Below are 18,959 nucleotides of genomic sequence, written 5' to 3'. Positions count from 1 at the left end.
GTTGGGTAGAGGGATGGGCTAAATGAGCAAGGGGCATTACACTTGTCGGGATGAGCACTGGGTGTTCCATGTAAGTGATGAATCATTAAATTCTATTCCTGAAATCATTCTTACACTATATGTTACCTAGCTTGGATTTAAATTTAAAAACATAATAAGAATAAGTAAAAAATTCAAAAAATAAAAAACAAATAAAGATACCTGAAGATATTCATGATTGTAACCCTTCAGGAAGATAACAACAAGTTTTATTGGGAATCACTCAGCTTGCCCTTAAGAGGAAGATCAACAGGTTGGTGACCATGCAGCTGATTACAAATAGCATATTCAAAATAATAGAAGTGGTCCCAACACATATTTTAAATTCTCTTTTGCTAGGAATTAGCAAGCACCTGAACCATGGCACCAAATGAAGCATTTCTTCTCCCTCCTCAAAATACCTTCTTGTACTTTGAAAATTGTGCTGAATGCCCTGTGAGGCCCCATCCCAAGATGGCCACTGTCCTCTACGGGTCCTAAGTGCATAAATTATCACTCTTAAATGTATTTGAAGGAGATGTGGTTTCAACCAGAAGCTCTACTAAACTCTGGACCTTCCATCAGTTACCTGTTTCCCAGGTTAATGATGTCACTCTACAGCTGTCCACACCTGAGTCGTCCATAAGACGGTCACCCAGATTTTCAGAATTTGCCTGATTCTTCTTTTTTGGGTTATCACCTCCGTGGGTAACTGAGGGAATTGGTAAAGGAGGCAGGGGTCTATTTACTCAGTCCTTTCGAGTCACTTTGATAAAATACGAGATTCCGAAATGTGAATTCTGCGATCTTCCTCCCCCTTTCCTCACAACCATCATGCCCTAAAAATGCTGCTACACTTTAATTCCGTTTTTGTGAATGTACCCTAGAGAAATAATTTAAAATATGCAAAAGCCTTTATGCCCAAAGACACTAGTAAAAATTCATTGTAATAGAAAAAAATAGAAATATTCTAAATAGCCAACAATAAAAGAATGATTAAATAAACTGTGAGGTATCCGTTACAAATGTGTTTGCAAAAGTTGAAAACAACATGCAGGTGTGTATTATAACATCTGATATAACATAAGAAATTTTAAAATCTGGGTGTGCATACTTATATTAACTTCCCATTGCCGCTGTAAAAAGTTACCATGAATTTAACGGCTTAGACAATATGAGTGGATTATCTCAGTCGGAGAGGTCGAATGCCTGAGATGCATCTCAGTGGCCTCCACTCAAGGCATCTGCAGGACTGCATTCCTCCGGGGTGTTCCAGGGGAGGACCCATTCCCTGCTTTTTCCAGCTTCTAGAGGCCATCTACAGGCCTTGGCACAGGGTCCTCTTCTCCAGTAAGCTACCATTTTTCTGGCCTTCTTTTCTGCCCCCTTCTTCTACTTTTAAGGACCCGCATTGGGCACACCTAAATAATCTAGGAGAGTCTACCTTCTTTAAGGTCTGCTGACTGGCAACTCAATTACATCTGCGGTTTTAATTCCCCTTTGTCATGTAATTTCACATATTAGAAGTAAGATGTGGATACCTTTGGGCTGGGTTTGGGCAGGGATATTATTCGACCTACACACACTGTGCAAGAGAAGCAAACCAGACAACCAAACAAAACTAAAAACAAAGACGAACAATGACACAACTGAGCGTAGAAACTCCAGAGGAAAATATACCGAAATGTTTGCATGGCTCGGTGCGGTGTGGGTTATTGTTTTAGCCTCCTTGCTTTTCTACGATTTCCAGTTTTTCCTGTGATTTATCATTTTCTAAATATGAATAACATTCTTATTTTGATCATGGGAAAAATAAGTCTCATCAAAAAAAAAAATTTTTTTTTTTAAGCCCTGTGGCTATAGCGGCCTGGAATTTTACTCTCTTATCTTTTCACATGAATTTTCTGACTTGCAAATCAACTAGTTAAAGGGAATGAAAGAATGGTAAGTGCAAATAGTTATTGATCAGTACAATTCACCCTGAAAATATATGGTAACACCTACCCCATCGACTTAGAGAGGTCAGAATTGCCCGTCGACTTGTGGTTATGTCTTATCTCTACAATTAAAAACCAAACAATTTAAGAGCAAGTATCAATCACATTTTTTATTGTCGAACTGCTAAAGAGACTGTTTAAAAGAGGGTATAATCTGATCCTCATGCAAATATAAAATAAACCCGTCAAAGATTTTAACTCGATAATTAATGAGGGGACCAGTAAGATGTTACAACCTGTCCAGAGGAGAATTTAAAGGACCATACATATATGTAATCAGATAAGGAATTCTGAAATAAATTCACAACGGGATGCCAAACAGGTATATTCACAGGGTTATAATCAATTCCTTTCCACCAGACACAATTAACTTAAATTTCCCTGGACAAGACCAGTATTACATTATTATTTACATTATTATCAATTCTCTACAACTCAGAGAGTTGCAAAAATAGCCAAAAGACAATGAAAATCAGAGATAACCCAGAAGGTCATGCTCGACAAGACATTCAAAATTCCTGGGTTTTTTTTTTTTTTCTTTTCCTTTTTCCTTTCTCTTTCTGGCCCATTTCAGTATTCTTCCTCAATTTTTTCTGACAATACAATACCTCACATCGTACCTTGTATGTAGTGGGCACTTGCTATAAATTTGGCTTTTGAATGTTTGACTGAAAGTTCAATTCTGCACTTATTGTCCTAACTGTACTTGGAATGCCAATCATCCTATTCTTTTTTTTTTTTTTTTTTTTTTTTGTCTGAGGCCCCTAGATCATTGCTCTTCTTGCCTAGCTATGCTTAACTTATAAGAAGAAAAACGTTTCTTCCCTCGGGGTTTAGCTGGACCTATTAGGGCAATATCGCAGAAGGTGAACTAGCACATGATATTGAGTCTTACCATTAGTTTTGTACAATTATGACAAGAAGTGATCTCAGGCCTTGTTAGGACTGGAAGCGATAGACTCTCTCCCCTATCTTGAGCAGGAACTTATGTGGCCCTGAAACAGAAAACACTCCAGAGATGGCCAGGTAGCAGTCAGCATTCTGGTCTGGGTTGTATATCTAAAAGATCACAGCAAGATTTCCCTCCAGTCTTCCAAAGCTAAAATAAGCTACGTGTTTCTCAACAAGCGTTAAAGTTTTCTTGAAAAGGCTTCGTTTTTAAAGAATCCCTTCCCATAACGTCGGCAAAAAGCCATAAACATAGATGGACTTTTCCTTCAGGAACTAGAGAAACCAAACGGCTTCAGAACATGGTCTAAGTCCATGACGTTCACCGGATGGGTAAAGAGGCAGAAATTAAGCACAATTAGAATTCCAACTGAAGTCATCAAAATTGGAAGGCTGAAAAGAAATTTTTAAAAATCTATGAAAGATTCCAGCTACTCACACCAACAACTTCAAAAATAATAACAATTGTATTTTAAAGGGCGATGTATTTTAAAAGGGTGATGTATAGAGAGATATCAATGAAATCTTATAACCAGTATCAGTCCTCTAGTACCCTTGGATGCACAGAAAACCAGATCAAACCAAACAAGGTGAGATACCCTACATCTTTCCAATTAAAACCCTGAACAATTTAGGGGCACCTGGGTGGCTCAGTCGGTTAAGCTTCCAACTCTTGATTTCAGCTCAGGTCATGATCTCAGGGTTCGAGATCCCAGGGAGAAAGCCCTGGGTTGGGCTCTGGGCTGACAGTGTAGTGCGTAGCCTAATTAAGTTTCTCTCTCTCCCTCTCTCTCGGCCCCTCCCTCACTCATGCATTCTCTCTCTCTCTCTCTCTCTCTCTCTCTCTCTCAAAATAAAAAAAATAAAACCCTGAACAGTTTAAAGTACAGAATGATCTATCCACATTCAAAACAAAACAAAACTCTTCTATAATCATTTATAATTGCCCCTCAATCAAATCAATCTGTGATTTGAAAGAATACATACAAGGAAGAAACAAGTTTGGCATGGCACCAACAATCGGCCAACACCTTGGCATCCGTTCGTATAGAATCCGCCACTAACGGTCATAGTAATTCTTCTCATTAAGGTGTTTGCATGCACATAAATCAGATTCAGGTGAATTTACAACGTGCCATGAACTGTCAGACTTAGAGCAGCCAGCAGATTGTCTTAAGTGATACAGGATTCATGCCTTTGAGCAGCACATCGCTCTCAGAGCTATTGGACTACATTCCAGATGTACCTTCCTCAGTATTTTTCCATTTCCATAAACTGATGAGTTTATGTGTGACATTTTAAACTTTGATTTTTTTGCTGTTGCCTGATTTTCATTCTAAGTGAATCTTGAAACTTAGATCGGGGGAGGAAACCACATGCAGTCTTTTTAAATGAGATCTGATTTTTTTTTTTTTTTTAAGACCAAAGCACCCTTGGTGCAGAGGCAGCATGTGGCCATGTTCCCTTAGAGTGTCGCCCATTTAACACTTCAAGCTGCCGTCTCTGCAGGCATTTGAGCTTTTTCTCTTCCTCCTGAGCTTACAATTTCCAGGTGCACTTCAAACAGACTGAGAAAGATAGCCCCTTGACTGCATGCATTTCAAGCCTATCTTTCACATAGGATCTAAGCAGCTGCCACATTAAACAGGAAACCCATGGGTCAAAATCCAAACTGAGAGGGAAGAGGTAACAAGCAGACCTGAGCCAGAGGTAATTTATGATTAAGTTAATGAAATTCTAATTAGCCTTATAAAGCCCCGAAGTGTTTCCTGCAATGGCTTGTCATGAAGCCTTTATTCAAGGAAAGCCAGAGTGCGTTAGATGTGGGTCATGTAGCATATCGTCACATAGATTCATTGTTTATATTCTCTCTTTAACACCCAAGCAAACTCTTAAAGGCAGAAAGGTAATATGAAGCACTGAAGGGAAAAAAAAAAAAAAAGCAGCAATCTGTTCAGACCCAATGTGACCCTTGCTCGGGGGACATCTGGGTAATTGTTCAATTTCTCCTGATTTACAAAACAGATTGTTATCAGCCTAAATAATGTTTAATAAATTCACCAAAGAGCACTTCTGGCCTGCTGTCCAGGTCCTTTTAAGAGTGGAATTGTCATTAGAATTAAGAACATCTCAGAATCAAAAATAGAATGTTATTAACAGTAAGAACCCTTACTTAATTAAGCATGTCTACTCACAGGCATTGAGCAGTGCCCTCTGCAGAGCAGAGGGAGGGATGAAGATCTTCTAGCAAGTTGCCTGTGTGGGAGTGAGTCCCCGTTAATCAGGCGTGCCCAGATCAGGCCTGCGCCAGCGATGGGAGGCGTTGCAGTGTTAATGGAGGGAGCCTGCGCAATCTAGTCTGAAGTGTTATAGCTGGGAAATATATCTCAAGAGAGAGAGGAACAGAGAGTAACTGTGCTTATTTAAAAAAAGAAGACAAGAGTCAAAGATAAGCCCATGTTCAGACTCACTTTCACACTTTTAGATTTAATTAGCTTATTAGGATAAAATCATATTCAAAAGGCAACAGCTGAAAAAATCGTTGGAGGCCAACATTCAGAATCCTAGCTCTCCAACTTGGACCTTCCTTGATCTGATTTACTGGCGTCCCATTACTTTGATAATTATCCAAACAGTTTATGCAGGACCTGTGCAGGTAGGCTGATATGCCGGCCTGCAAAAACTGACCCTTGAGATCTTGGGTTTCGTGTCCTTTGCCACTCTGGCCTACATCCAACTGCTTTCCTTTGATTCTGTCATTGGAGAAGATTTCCAAGGTCATCGATTCCCTCCTATTTCTCAGCTCTAGTGCAGTGGTTGCAACATGAGTTTGTTGCAGAGAAAAACAATTTCCTCTGTCCAAGTTTCTTCTAGATGGACTAAGAATTAAATTTACATGAGACAGATTAACCAGAGAACATCAAACTTAGTTTTATATGTACAGGGAATCCACACGGACATGAAATTCCAAAGACAGGCAAAATGAGGTGTATATATGTCATCCAGAGCTAAGGAGCAGGGTAAGAGTCCGAGATACAAAAGGGAAGAAGGTCATTAGCAAGCAGGTGAGGAGAGATGTTTGGAAAACCAAGGTGCCCTGCTGTGCAGATCAGTTTCTTAGGTAAAAGGTAATCTCTGAATAGCTGTCTTCCTGGTACACTTCTTCTTCTAATCTTTTTAGGCAGTTAGGAGGGGAAGGTCAAAGTTTCTTCCTGAGTCTTTTGGTCCTTGACTGGTTTCAGTGCAAAATAATCTACATGCCTTTGAGACCGTGCATGTTGGGGTGGTCTGCCCTTAGCCCCCAGAAATTAAACTTGAAAAAAACCTTTCATAATGATACCTAATAATATTTATCTTTCATGCAGCACTACATAAAACATAATTACTTCTAATACATTGTTTCATTTAATTCTTTTAGGTATCCTTTGAGGAAAGTATCGTTTGTACCTCCATTTTCCAGACGGGAACACTGAAGCATAGAGACTAATAATTTTTCAGGGCTATGTAGTGGGACCAACATTTAAACAAAGGTATTTTGTTTTTAACGTCTTCACTGACGCCCCATAACTCACTATGCTATGCCTGCCTCTCCATTTTCTATGAATTTGAGATGCTCATTTAACTGTTGAACAATAAATAATTTTTACACACCCTGCCCTGGAAATATTACTATCACCCAGGATCCCCAAGTGCTTAATGTATTTATAACAAGAACAATGACAAATGATGATAACGCAGACTTGCATAGAAAGGACAAATTGTTCTAAGTTGCAGGATGCGTTCATCAACCAGCATGATTAAACTGTCCCCACTCAAAATAATTCAAGTTTTCATTCCTTCATACTCATGCCCACTGTCCCCAACTGTAACCAACATCTGAAAGAGCACCTCCAGTTTAACAAACTCAGGGTTTCCCTGGAAGAAAAGTTCCCATGAAAATACATTACAGGAAGTCAAAGAAAACACACGCTATTTTTTAGGACCATGATTGGTCTTTTTCAAATCATGGGGGCATGTGTTCATCTGTTCTATCAAGTGTCCTGAAAAATAGATGGTAAGGTATTAGTAAAAAAAAAATGTGTGTGTGTGTGTGTGTGTGAGAGAGAGAGAGAGAGAGAGATACGCACACACATATGCGTAAGAGTACTACCTCAATTGTGATTGATAAATTAAAATCATTGTTAATCACTTAAATCTAAATTGCATTGGAGCTGTCAGAATAAATAACCTGGATTGAGGCTAAGAAATCTAGAGCATGTTTAAATTGGGATTTTATTTTTGTTATTTGGGCTTTGACTTCTTTTGTAGAGCAGAGAGGATCACTCTCCACGAATGTCACTAGCGAAAAACAAAAGGCAAAGTGAAAACCAAGAAATAGATTATCCCTAGACAATATGTTACATCCCAACTCCACCATTTCCTTGACAATTCCCTGAGGCGTGATTGGCCTCGTTTCACAGACGAAGGGATTCAGACTTGGACAGGTTAAGCAATTTCCCAAGGATACTCAGACAGAAGGAAATGAGTAAGGATTTCAACCACACTGCTCTTGCTTCCTCTTCTGTACCTGCTAGCACTTTTCCCCAGAAAGATCATGATGCCTTCTCCCCATCTCTCCCTTTGCCTGATTCATTCTTACTGGTCCTTCAGGACTCATCTTAGATGTTACTTTCTATAGGAAGCTTTCCCTGGAACCCATGTCTGGATTGAGCACCTCTTGTGTGTGTTCCCATAATACTCTAGGCACAGCATCCCCATCACCTCATCTGCATGGTATAATGTAGCTGCCTATTTTCTTACGGGACTTTCCCCTTCCATTCCCAACCACTGACTAAAGGTACCTTAATTACTACGGACTATGGTTTCTTCAGTGTTCCATCCTCTGGGTTTAGCACAATGTCTAGCACACCACAGGCACCCCGGTGTTTACTTCAGAATAAAAACATCCGTGGTCAGGGGCACCTTGGTTGGCTGAGTCAGTTAAGCGTGCAGCTTCTGCTGAGGTCATTATCTTGCAGTTTGTGAGTTCCAGCCCCCCATCAGGCTCTGCACTGACATCTCGGAGCCTGCTTAGAACTCTCTCTCTCTTCTCTCTTTCTGCCCTTTCCCCATTTGCTCTCCCTAAATAAATACATAAAATTAAAAAAAAAATCAATAGTTAAATGAATGGATGTAGACTCCCAAGCCACATACCTTGCTGCCACGGGTTAAGTGGCTTCTCAGCCAGCAACGCGCTGCCTCGCAGATCAAGCGTGTGGCAGCACTGAGCACAGGGCCCGAGGGGAAATCGGCACTCAGTAAGCATTCTCAATAGTTAAATCCAGGTAGAGCACCCAAGGGCCTAAGCCAATTATATCAGAGAAGGGCATGAGCTTTCTCATATTTCAAATCAATTAAGACTTTGTCAATAGCACAGCAGTTTCGTCCTGGTATTGAAAACACAATTATTTCCTCATTATTTAAGTGGTGGCAAAGGATGAACTGCATGTGGCTCACTTAGCAGAAGTACAACTACGATGCTATTTTGTAAAATTCAGGCTGAGTAGATAGGACTAAAGACCGCAAAGACTAAACAAATGAAAATAAGCTCTCCTTTGGCTTTTTTTTTTTTAAATCCCAGTGCTTTGCAAGGCCACAGGTGAGAACAAACAAAGAAATAAAATCACCTTGTTTTCTGTGAGCAATGGCACCAGAGTTCAAGTCTTGTTTGAGAAGACACGCAAGAGTGGTTAAAAGGGGGAGGAAAGCATGGTATTCCAAGGGAATTAGCCCTGATACTGAGAAGAGAATGAACAGAAAGGGGAACGTGGGAGAGGAAAACAAGATGATAGAAACTAAGAAAATCTTACTTTTCAGTCCTCTGGGCTTTCTCTCTCTCTCTCTCTGTCTCTCTCTCTGTCCTTCTGTGTGGGTGTGTGTGGGTGTGTCTCATTCTCTCTTTCCTCCCCCCCCCCCCACATTCCCTTGGGAATATAAAAGAAGAAATAGAATTACTACCTCTAGGTGAACACACAGGTGGTAGGCAGAATAATGCACCCCCCCCCCCAAAAGATGCCTATGTCTTAATCACCAGAACCAAGAATAGATCACTTACATGGCTAAAGGGATTGTCCAGCATGTGGATCTTCTGGGTGGATGCAATGTATTTGCAAGGATCCTTGTAAGTAAAAGAGGGTGACAGGAGAGTAACAGAACTATTTGAAGACGCTATGCTTCTTGCTTTGAACATGGTAGAAGGGTCCACAAAGGATGCAGATAGCATCTAGCAACTCGAAAAAGCAAGCAAACAGATTATTCCTCCACAGGTCTGCCAGCACTTGATTTTGGCCTAGTGAGACCCATTTCAGACTTCTGACTTCTAGAGCTGTAAGAGAATAAGTTTGTGTTGCTTGATGCCACTGAGTTTGGAGTAATTTTTTACAGCAGCTAGAGGAGACGAATACATCTCCCAAATTTGCTTCATGAACCTGAGCCTCTGACATCTGGGATTGTTTGCCCCTGACAATCCTAATTCAACGTGTCCAAAACTAAATTTAGCATCTTCTCCCCAACTATCCTGCATCTCCCAAACTATCCTGCACGGTCTGGTACCCTGCCTTTCTTCCAGGGTGGGGCTAAATGCCTCTGATGCTTTTATTTCCTTCTCCCCTGTTTCTAATCTGTCTCTACTCTCGTCAATTCTTCTTGATAAAAGTCTACCAAATAACAACGTTTTCTATCCCCATTGTCATAATTCTAAAGAGGATTCTAATTCCTTAAGCAATTATATTCTCAAAAGAATTTCATGTGAATGATATAGGAAGACGTAGGAATTTATATATCATATATACTTATATATCATCATATATATTCACGATGGGAATAACGAAAGAAGAAACGGTAAGAGAGAAAAGAATGGGGGGAGGACCCTTGATGTCTCCCTCATTAACAGTCCCTGACTCAATCATCAGGCAGAAAGAAGGGATTTTCCCACAAGCAGTGAGTGTTCATCAGATAAACTACTCTAAGAATCTTCCAAATCTGAAAATACATAGTTCTTATGGTTAAAGAAAGTGAGGAGGACTTGTAGAGACAAGGGAGTGAAACAAAGTCCTTCCAAAACTATTCCCTAAATGCAGTTTTACTTCATCTCGCCTCAAGCTTTTACTTGAGACACAACCATGATTTTCACAAGGCCCATATCCAGGATGTGAGCGTGCCATACCTGAGAATTCTCCATCATTCCATAGCATTCAGAACGAGATTCCTGGATCCCATCAACCGCTAAGATAAAAGGATTCAGCATGTAAGAGTCAGTTCATGGACAGACCAGCTGACCTAGTTAAGATAATATTTTACCTTGTGAAAGTGGGAGGGAGAACAGAATATGTCACCAAAAGTTTAGTTAGATACAGAAACTCTCTAAAAAGCCAAACTCTTAGAAACCAATAAAAGAGAACAGTTCACTTTCTAATGACAGCTTGTCACTTTCCAAGAGAAATGAGAGGACACTACATACTGAGTCTGTCCTGACATGTCCTCTAAGTTACTCAATTCGGGGTTTTAGAAAACTGTATTTGTAGAGACATATATTCTCTTGTGATCTTTGTAATATTTTGTTATTTACGAAAGCCGTCTGGGTATGTGGTTTCCCAAGACATATGAAGACAACGAACCATCTCACAAGAATCGATCTCCAATAGAAGACCACTGCAGTGGGCATTCCCCAAACCTTGGAAGCACTACCCAAATTTACACTGTAGTCACTGGATCCTGATGAACATCCACAGACTCAGAAGGCAGTAACCAATGCTGTGCTACAGTCCTGGGCCCCAAGCCTTATGGGAAAACCTGGTGAGGACCTGCCCACCGGGAACATCACTCATCCTAGATTAGATTCTACCTTGAGCCCACTTCTCTTGCCATTTTAGCAACGGCAATGTACAACACTTTCTGAAGCCAAGTAATATTTGGAATTTGATCGTGTAAATCATAGTTCAGCTTTATAAATGTAACTGTTGGAAAAGCGTGCAAATTAACGTTCTAATAGTAAAATATCTGCCTTTCTCCACCTTCCTTGCCCTTTCCTTCTTGTTCTTTGTAAGAAAGAATAGGAAACAGACTAAGAAATGGATCTAACCATGCTTGTTACTGTCCTGCCCAGGCAAACATTAGGTGAACGCAAATTTAAGCAACTCAGCAGGATTGTTATCCAACATTTCAGTGCTCTTATCCCCTCTAAATGGCTATCCAGAAAGTGGTCCCATCTCAGCCCAAGATGGGGTGTTCTTTCTCTGCAACTAAAACTACTTCAATAAATAAAAAACACTAATGAAGAATACTGCTGACAGTCTATATATTATACCCAGTAACATTTGAAAAACAGGACCCATGCTGATTATAGGAATTATGGGAAGAACTCTTCCCTTCTTGTAAGAAAATCAAAACCAAAGAAAATGTTTCATTAACTAAACCCCATTCAGGAGATTTTCTTTCTTGAGAGTATACTTCTGATTGCTTCTATCCCAATCTTAATTTTAATTGTTGAGATTAAAGTCTTTGGAAAATCAGGACAGCAGAAATTATCATTTCAAAAACATAATGTTCGCTTGTAGATGAAATGTCTGAAACTAGGGCAGTGAGCGAGTTTGCTAAGACATAAGAGAAGATAGGCTACCATCAGGCTGAAGCAGACAGAATACAGAAATCCTCAGGGACTCACCCGGTGCAATCTTGGTTTGTAAACAGCCATTAAAATGACCAAATAAATAGTTGTCAAAGACATACCCTCAGCTACATATTCTGTAAAAACATGACTCTCAGGGTTGGCCTGTGTACATGGATCATAGACATTTAAAGAGATATAAATAACTTCCAGTTATACTATGTGTGGCTGATTCATTTTGTTTCGTTTTGCTGAAAAATGTTATACTCCATTTTATGGGCTTTTTCCCCCTCTGAGGCAGTTTTTCCCTGGTGAGAAAAAGTGGTCTTCTTCTTCCTTAATTCCTGACCATTCTTCTCTCCATGTGGTTTTTATCTTGCGGCCACTAATATAGCAGTTCACATTAATTCATTGTCTCGTGTTAAAACAATGTCATGGACGCATGCGTTGTTACTTTTTAAACGAAGGTAATTTGAAATTGGGTCTAGTCTATGGACGTAGGGAAATATTCACAGCATCCTTTAGATAGCTGCCTTAATTTAAACCAACAAAAACAGTAAGGCGATTAAAGAAGAAATGTTTGATCTAACCAACATTTGGGGGTTTTCTGTTTTGTTTTGGGTTTTGGTTTTGGTTTTAAGTACAACTTAAAGAGATGCTCCTGTGTGTCACAGAACTTGACATCACTGGGTGCTACAGTTGCTTTCCTGACCTGAAATTGAGACCTTATTGAGACTATCCACTAGACAAATAGTCTCAGCATAATATAATTGCAGCCAGTCTATGGGCACCTATAGGAACCGAGTCTATAACCCACACCAACAGAAGCGGGAAAAATAAGATAACATCTTTCTAAATACAAGCAAATACACTTGACATGTCAAGGGTTGAGAAAATACTTCACGGTGAGCCAGATTCTTTGCAGGCATTAAGTCACTCTCACAGAGTGTAATGGGTAGACACTGAGAAGACCCCAGGTATATGAATGCTATCAGAATACCAGGGTACATTCTCCAAACTTTGCACCAAAGAGCGATAGTCCCTCTAAGATATTACAGGTGTTTCTTAAAGATTCATCTCAGTAGTCATAGAATAGAACCTCAGGAAATTCTTGCTTGACTAAAGGACTTTGCCTTGGCTATGCTGATGTGTGCTGGGGCGAAGAGTGAATCATATTATATACAGCCCTCTCCAGACTTATTCGACCCCAAGGAAGCTTTTCACAGAATATCTATTAGCATCTCACGGGGTCCCTAGTGCTTCGACGAACATGGTTTGGAAACTGTTGCATTTGTGTAATGTGACAAAGCCCTTGGAGCTATAGCTATAAATTAAGAGTGGAGAGATGGTCATTCTAAAGCAGTCCCAGTACCGGTGATATCGCCACAGGTAATATATGCCACACAACGACATTAGGTATTTTATTACAGCAACTCTCAGACTTCTAGCAGTCATCAGAAGTGGCAGGTTCGAGCCAAGTGACAAACAATTGTATTCTGTAACACCGTTCGGGAGTATTTCTCAAGATCCCTTCACGCCCTGTTCCTCAAATTTTATGCAATTGTACATTCTTGGTGCCAGGACTCTCTGGCTGTACATTTAATTTTCGGTTTTGTTTCAGAGCCTTGTCATTTCATCAATCAGAGCCATTCCATCTGCTGAAATGCTGACAAATCCAGCTGCTTTGTCACTTCTAATCAATTTCATTAATGTTTCCACGTTCTATTTCAATTAGCAGCCTATTCTTTGGACTGTTTGATGACTTGATATTACCTACTGTCTGCAGATTAAAAATCAAATTACAAATTGCTTTGTCCTTGACATGAAAAATCCTTCCTTCTTTCCTGAATCATTTCTCTTTGGCACATTTACCCCTCTTAAGTTAAATTACACTCTACCATGCTGTGAAGTAAGGAGTTCAATTGTTATACAAGGAATGGATCCATACTGGGATGTTCATCTTGACATTCACTTAATCCTTATGCCCTCATTCAGAATTCAATCTTCTTTCATCTAAGGCTTTTCATTGTTGTGAATTTTTCCAGCCCATTAAACACCTACTTGAAATGTTATTTACTTGGCCAAAACCCTCATGCATTTTTTTAATTCATCCGACACAATACCTGTATTGTCTGCTGCCTGCAATTCTTGACTTTGAAAACCATTGAAGAGGACCAGTTGGACAGATTCATCCTTGTTACTGATTCCACTACCACATAAACCCAAGCAATGATGAAGTAGTCATTTGAATGCGTTTCTTCAAGTAGATCTAACTTATCTTCCCTGCCTTTCTCCTCTTTCTTAGCGCCGTGAAAATCCTTCTGCGCTGACTTATTTTAATTGTATAGAAACGTACAGACTTTTATTTTTGTAACCAAATGCAGAAATAGCACAGAATTTTGACTGTCCTTCCCCATGCCTCATGTCACAACTAACAGCATGGAGATTTAGTAGCCTAAAGCTATACAGCAACAGCGCTGTGGGTCATATTTTTAACTTTAATGACAATCTGTAATTGCCTGCAGCCTGCCTTATTTCTGGCCCTGCTGATTTCTTGAGGACCTGTGATAACACAGCTCCAACTTGGCCCTCTAATCTGGCTCGTGCCCTCTTTTATGTGTTTTTTTTTTTTTATATTTTTTCAGGGTTATCGGGGCTTACAGGAAAGTAGTCAAGAGTCTACAGCTCACCCTCCTTCTTCAGGGCATTCCAAGGAATTAGAATTTCCTTCCAGCCTGCAAGCTTTCATAACTGTCTGCCTTTTCCTGTGGCTGGAGTGGTGAAGGCTTGAATAGTAGAAGCTTTGCTTCAAATTGAACTGCCCGATACCGGCCTTGAAATCCCCTTTAGCTTTAATCTTTTTTAGACATTTGAAATTTTCAAAATACCACTTGTCAGGATAAGTTCTCGTTTCCTCTAGCATAACTGAATCACCTTTTGATTGTACTTAAGAGATGTTGTTATTTCATTCCTCCTAGAAATGTTACCTTCATTAAATGTTTGCAATGAACATCCATGCGTCCATTTATTAGACGAACACGGACCGGATACCAATCGAGTGTTAAGCACTGTCTTGGAAGTTACTAGAATTCAACAGGAAACAAAGAAGACATTGTCCCTGTCCCTCCCAAGGAGCTTACACTCTAGTGGGGGCCTATAATGGTTAGTGAGAGAGACATGATTGCTAGAGAGAAAGAGACAGAGAGAGAGGAGGGGGCCGTGATATTACCATCGAACAAAGAATGACAATAAAGAGAGAGGCAGCATATCACCATGGTAAAGAGGATAGACACAAGAGCCAGAACATGGGGATCAAATCCTGCCATCCCAATGAAGAGCTGCGACCCTGAGCAAGTGATTTAACTCATTGTGCCTCATTTGTCTCATCGGTGCACTGGGGCAGTCACAGTTCTGCCTCAAAGGTTTGTTGTGAAAATCAAATTAAGTTGCTACTGTAAGGCGTTTAAAACAGTGTCCAGCACATACGAAATTGCCACCGGCTTACTTGTCAAATTAAAATTAAATAACAGATCGTAGGAAAACACTATGATCTGGGAAGTGTATATTGCTCTGAGAGCCTACTGCAGGGCTGCCTAAGTTAGTCTGGGAGAAGTCATGGAAGGCTTCTTAGAGCAAGTTGAGATCTGAAGCCAGACAGAAGTAGCACCACAAGGGTGGAAGAAAAGGGAACAGAGCGGTATCTATACAGCGAGAACCTGCGAGTCCATTAAGGACAGCTAAAAATAGCAAGGTGACAGTTTAGGGGCCATCTTGAAAAACTTTGGACTTAAAGTTCCAGAAAGCCAGAGGTCAAGAAGGTATATAATAATTATAATGGAGAAAGGTATAAGCATTGTGGGTAAAACAGGACAAGAGCCCCAAATGCTAAAATTCAGAAGGTCCTTTAGATACTTGAAAGAGTAAACCTAGAGCCAATCAAAGGTAGCGCCGCTGCTTCCCTGATTGTGAACTTCCGGGGCTAATTTCCCCATGAAGTGACACAGATTCAAAAGAAACAGCGGCTTCTTGGGGAAAAGCTGGGACATTCTGGAGCGACATCCCTACTTCCAACGCTGGGGCCTCCTCCCCCAGCCCCACAAACACAAACACAAAACAAACACAGCGTCGGGGCTAGCTGGAGCAAGGGCTCATTCTTGGGTCAGTAACTCTTTCCATCAAGCCCTCTTTTGCAGGTTCCGGGAACTGACCACGACTTTGCGGTTCACGCAAGCCACGCTCCCTGCAGGGAGATGGATGTCCATGGCTTAAACGCTGCCCTTCCCGTGACCCGAAATAGACTTCAGGTTCCACCCCGGCGCATTACTCTACTTCGACCACGCAGAATCGTATGAAGTAACCATTTATGTAAGTCCAAAATGATAGAGTACCTGCAGTTTCATATGGTTAAACCCAATATATGTTACGGGGAATTTTTAGTTCGTTTCAGCGTTTCGCTGAAGGCTAAGCCACCAGGACAGCAAGTGGCTTCTTGGGCTCTCGGTGAACAGTTTAAGTAGTGCAGAGCCTTCCCTGCATAGTGAAAGTCTCTTTATACACATCCTCCAGGTGTTGGAAAAATTTGTCTTCTTTTAGAGAGCCAAATGTACGTTTTTATAAATTCCACGCATCGGTACCGGTTCTTTTCCTCTGAAGCTACCTAGAACAAATCATCTTCGCCTCCCACCAGAAAGTCCCGGACATCCCACGCATTCTCCAGTCTTCCTAGCTGCGTATCATCAGCGGGTTTGCCTAGGATGTCTCCCCTACTTTAACTTTAATCCGTGAAACAGCACTCTGGATACCGTGTTTCAGCTGTTGAGAGCTCCTCCCCCACCCCCCAGCTATGCCCTGAGACAGTCTACATAGCTTCTTCTAACTCCTTAGCCCTGAGATACCATACCCAGAGGTGGAGGGTTTACCAAAAAAAGTCTTACGGTTTCAAGAAAGGCATTATGGTTTTAGCGCCATGATTCTGTGATGACATTGTTGTAAGTCCCTGTCACTGTTGAATCAAGCGATTGATGGCATAGTGATTTGGGAGGAGTAGCCACTGTGTCTGTGACTGCGAACAACAGAAAACAAGATAGAGGGTGGCTGGACAATAAAGATTTTTTTTATTATTTGAGAGAGAGCAGGGGAGAGGGGCAGAGGGAGAGAGAGAGAATCTTCAGCAGGCTCCATGCTCAGCGTGGAGTCCCACACAGGGCTTAATCCCAAGACCCCGACCCCCGGGATCCTGACCTGAGCCAAGATCAAGAGTCAGATGCCTCATGAAAAGATGCTCAACGTCGCTCCTCATCAGGGAAATACAAATCAAAACCACACTCAGATATCACCTCACGCCAGTCAGCGTGGCCAAAATGAACAAATCAGGAGACTATAGATGCTGGCGAGGATGTGGAGAAATGGGAACCCTCTTGCACTGTTGGTGGGAATGCAAACTGGTGCAGCCACTCTGGAAAACAGTGTGGAGGTTCCTCAAAAAATTAAAAATAGACCTACCCTATGGCCCAGCAGTAGCACTGCTAGGAATTTATCCAAGGGATACAGGAGTACTGATGCATAGGGGCACTTGTACCCCAATGTTTATAGCAGCACTCTCAACAATAGCCAAATTGTGGAAAGAGCCTAAATGCCCATGAACTGATGAATGGATAAAAAATTGTGGTTTATATACACAATGGAGTACTACGTGGCAATGAGAAAGAACGAAATATGGCCCTTTGTAGCAACGTGGATGGAACTGGAGAGTGTGATGCTAAGTGAAATAAGCCATACAGAGAAAGACAGATACCATATGTGTTCACTCTTATGTGGATCCTGAGAAACTTAACAGAAACCCATGGGGGAGGGGAAGGAAAAAAAAAGAGGTTAGAGTGGGAGAGAGCCAAAGCATAAGAGACTCTTAAAAACTGAGAACAAACTGAGGGCTGATGGGGGGTGGGAGGGAGGGGAGGGTGGGTGATGGGCATTGAGGAGGGCATCTTTTGGGATGAGCACTGGGAGTTGTATGGAAACCAATTTGACAATAAATTTCATATATTGAAAAAAAATAAAAAAATAAAAATAAATAAAAAATAGAGTCAACACACACACACAAAAAAAGTCAGATGCCTAACCAGCTGAGCCACCCAAGCGCCCCTTGGCAATAAAGACTTTAAAAATTATTTTACACAAGACCACGGAGGTAGGTGTTTCGGGGGCTTTGTAATTCAGAATGTGGAAAGGCATCTCTGAAATTTTCCTGTTTTCCTTTGTCACCAGATGGCAAGCTCCGACAGCCTTGACCTTACGTGACAGCATCCAAAGGAGAAAGCAAGGAGATGGAGGAGGGAGAGAAACAAATAATGCTTTTTTACCTGATGGCTGCTTATCGGGAAGGACCAGCTTTCCCAGGTGTCCTTATAGCTTACTGATCAAAACGGGTCACACGCCTATCACGCTATGCCACTGCTTCTCAAAGTGGTGGAAACTGCTTCTCCAAGCGGTGGAAACTGCTTCTCAAAGTGTGGTCTTCAGACCAGCAGCATTGGCATCACCTGGACACGTAAAAAATACGAACTCTCAGGCCCCATGCCACGCCTGCTAAATCAGAAATTCCAGAGTCAGGGCCTGAGATTCTGGGTTAGAACAAGCTCTCCAGGTGATTTTGATTCATGCTAGGATTTGACAGCCACGGCCCCAGTCACTGGCAAAGGAAAACCAGATGCTTCACCAACCACTTTTCATCCATTAAAACTGGGCACATCGGGGCCTGAATTAAAACTGGGCTTGTGGTGGCCGAAAGGGAGGAGAGGAGGGCAGAGGTGAGGAGTGAAAGTGGAGAAAAAATGGGAGGAGGAGGAAGAGGAGCAAGAGAGCCCCAGTCCTCGCGGAAATGGGGACTAGAGGTAGATCTCAACACAAACTGAGCCTGTTGCTGGAAAAGCGTGTAAAATCATTGATTTTTGCAGTTTACAGGGAGCCAATGCAACTAATACAAAGCTGGAGGAAATCAGTTTTCTAATGAAAAATAGACTTGATTACTCTACTTCAAATGTAATTTGGGAGAGTGATAAGTACTATACCATGTGCATTTGCCAAGAAGTGATACACGCTGCAAAAATCAGTAGTTAATTAGAACTTCAGTGAAGTGCCAGTTTTCATAGGGAGTACGAGATAGGGGAAGGGATGCCATTTAGCAAAATGAAAATTAATGGCTTTGTGCCTCTTCCTACTTTTGAAGAACTGGCTTTACATCTACCAAACGGTATTAGAAAATGTGCAAAGTAGGGGCGCCTGGGTGGCTCAATCGGTTAAACGTCTGACCGGCTCAGGTCATGATCTCACGGTCTATGAGTTCGAGCCCCGCA

Source organism: Prionailurus bengalensis, chromosome C1 (genome assembly GCF_016509475.1).
Source record: "Prionailurus bengalensis isolate Pbe53 chromosome C1, Fcat_Pben_1.1_paternal_pri, whole genome shotgun sequence".
Taxonomy (NCBI): Eukaryota; Metazoa; Chordata; class Mammalia; order Carnivora; family Felidae; genus Prionailurus; species Prionailurus bengalensis.
This window is presented reverse-complemented; position numbering follows the sequence as displayed.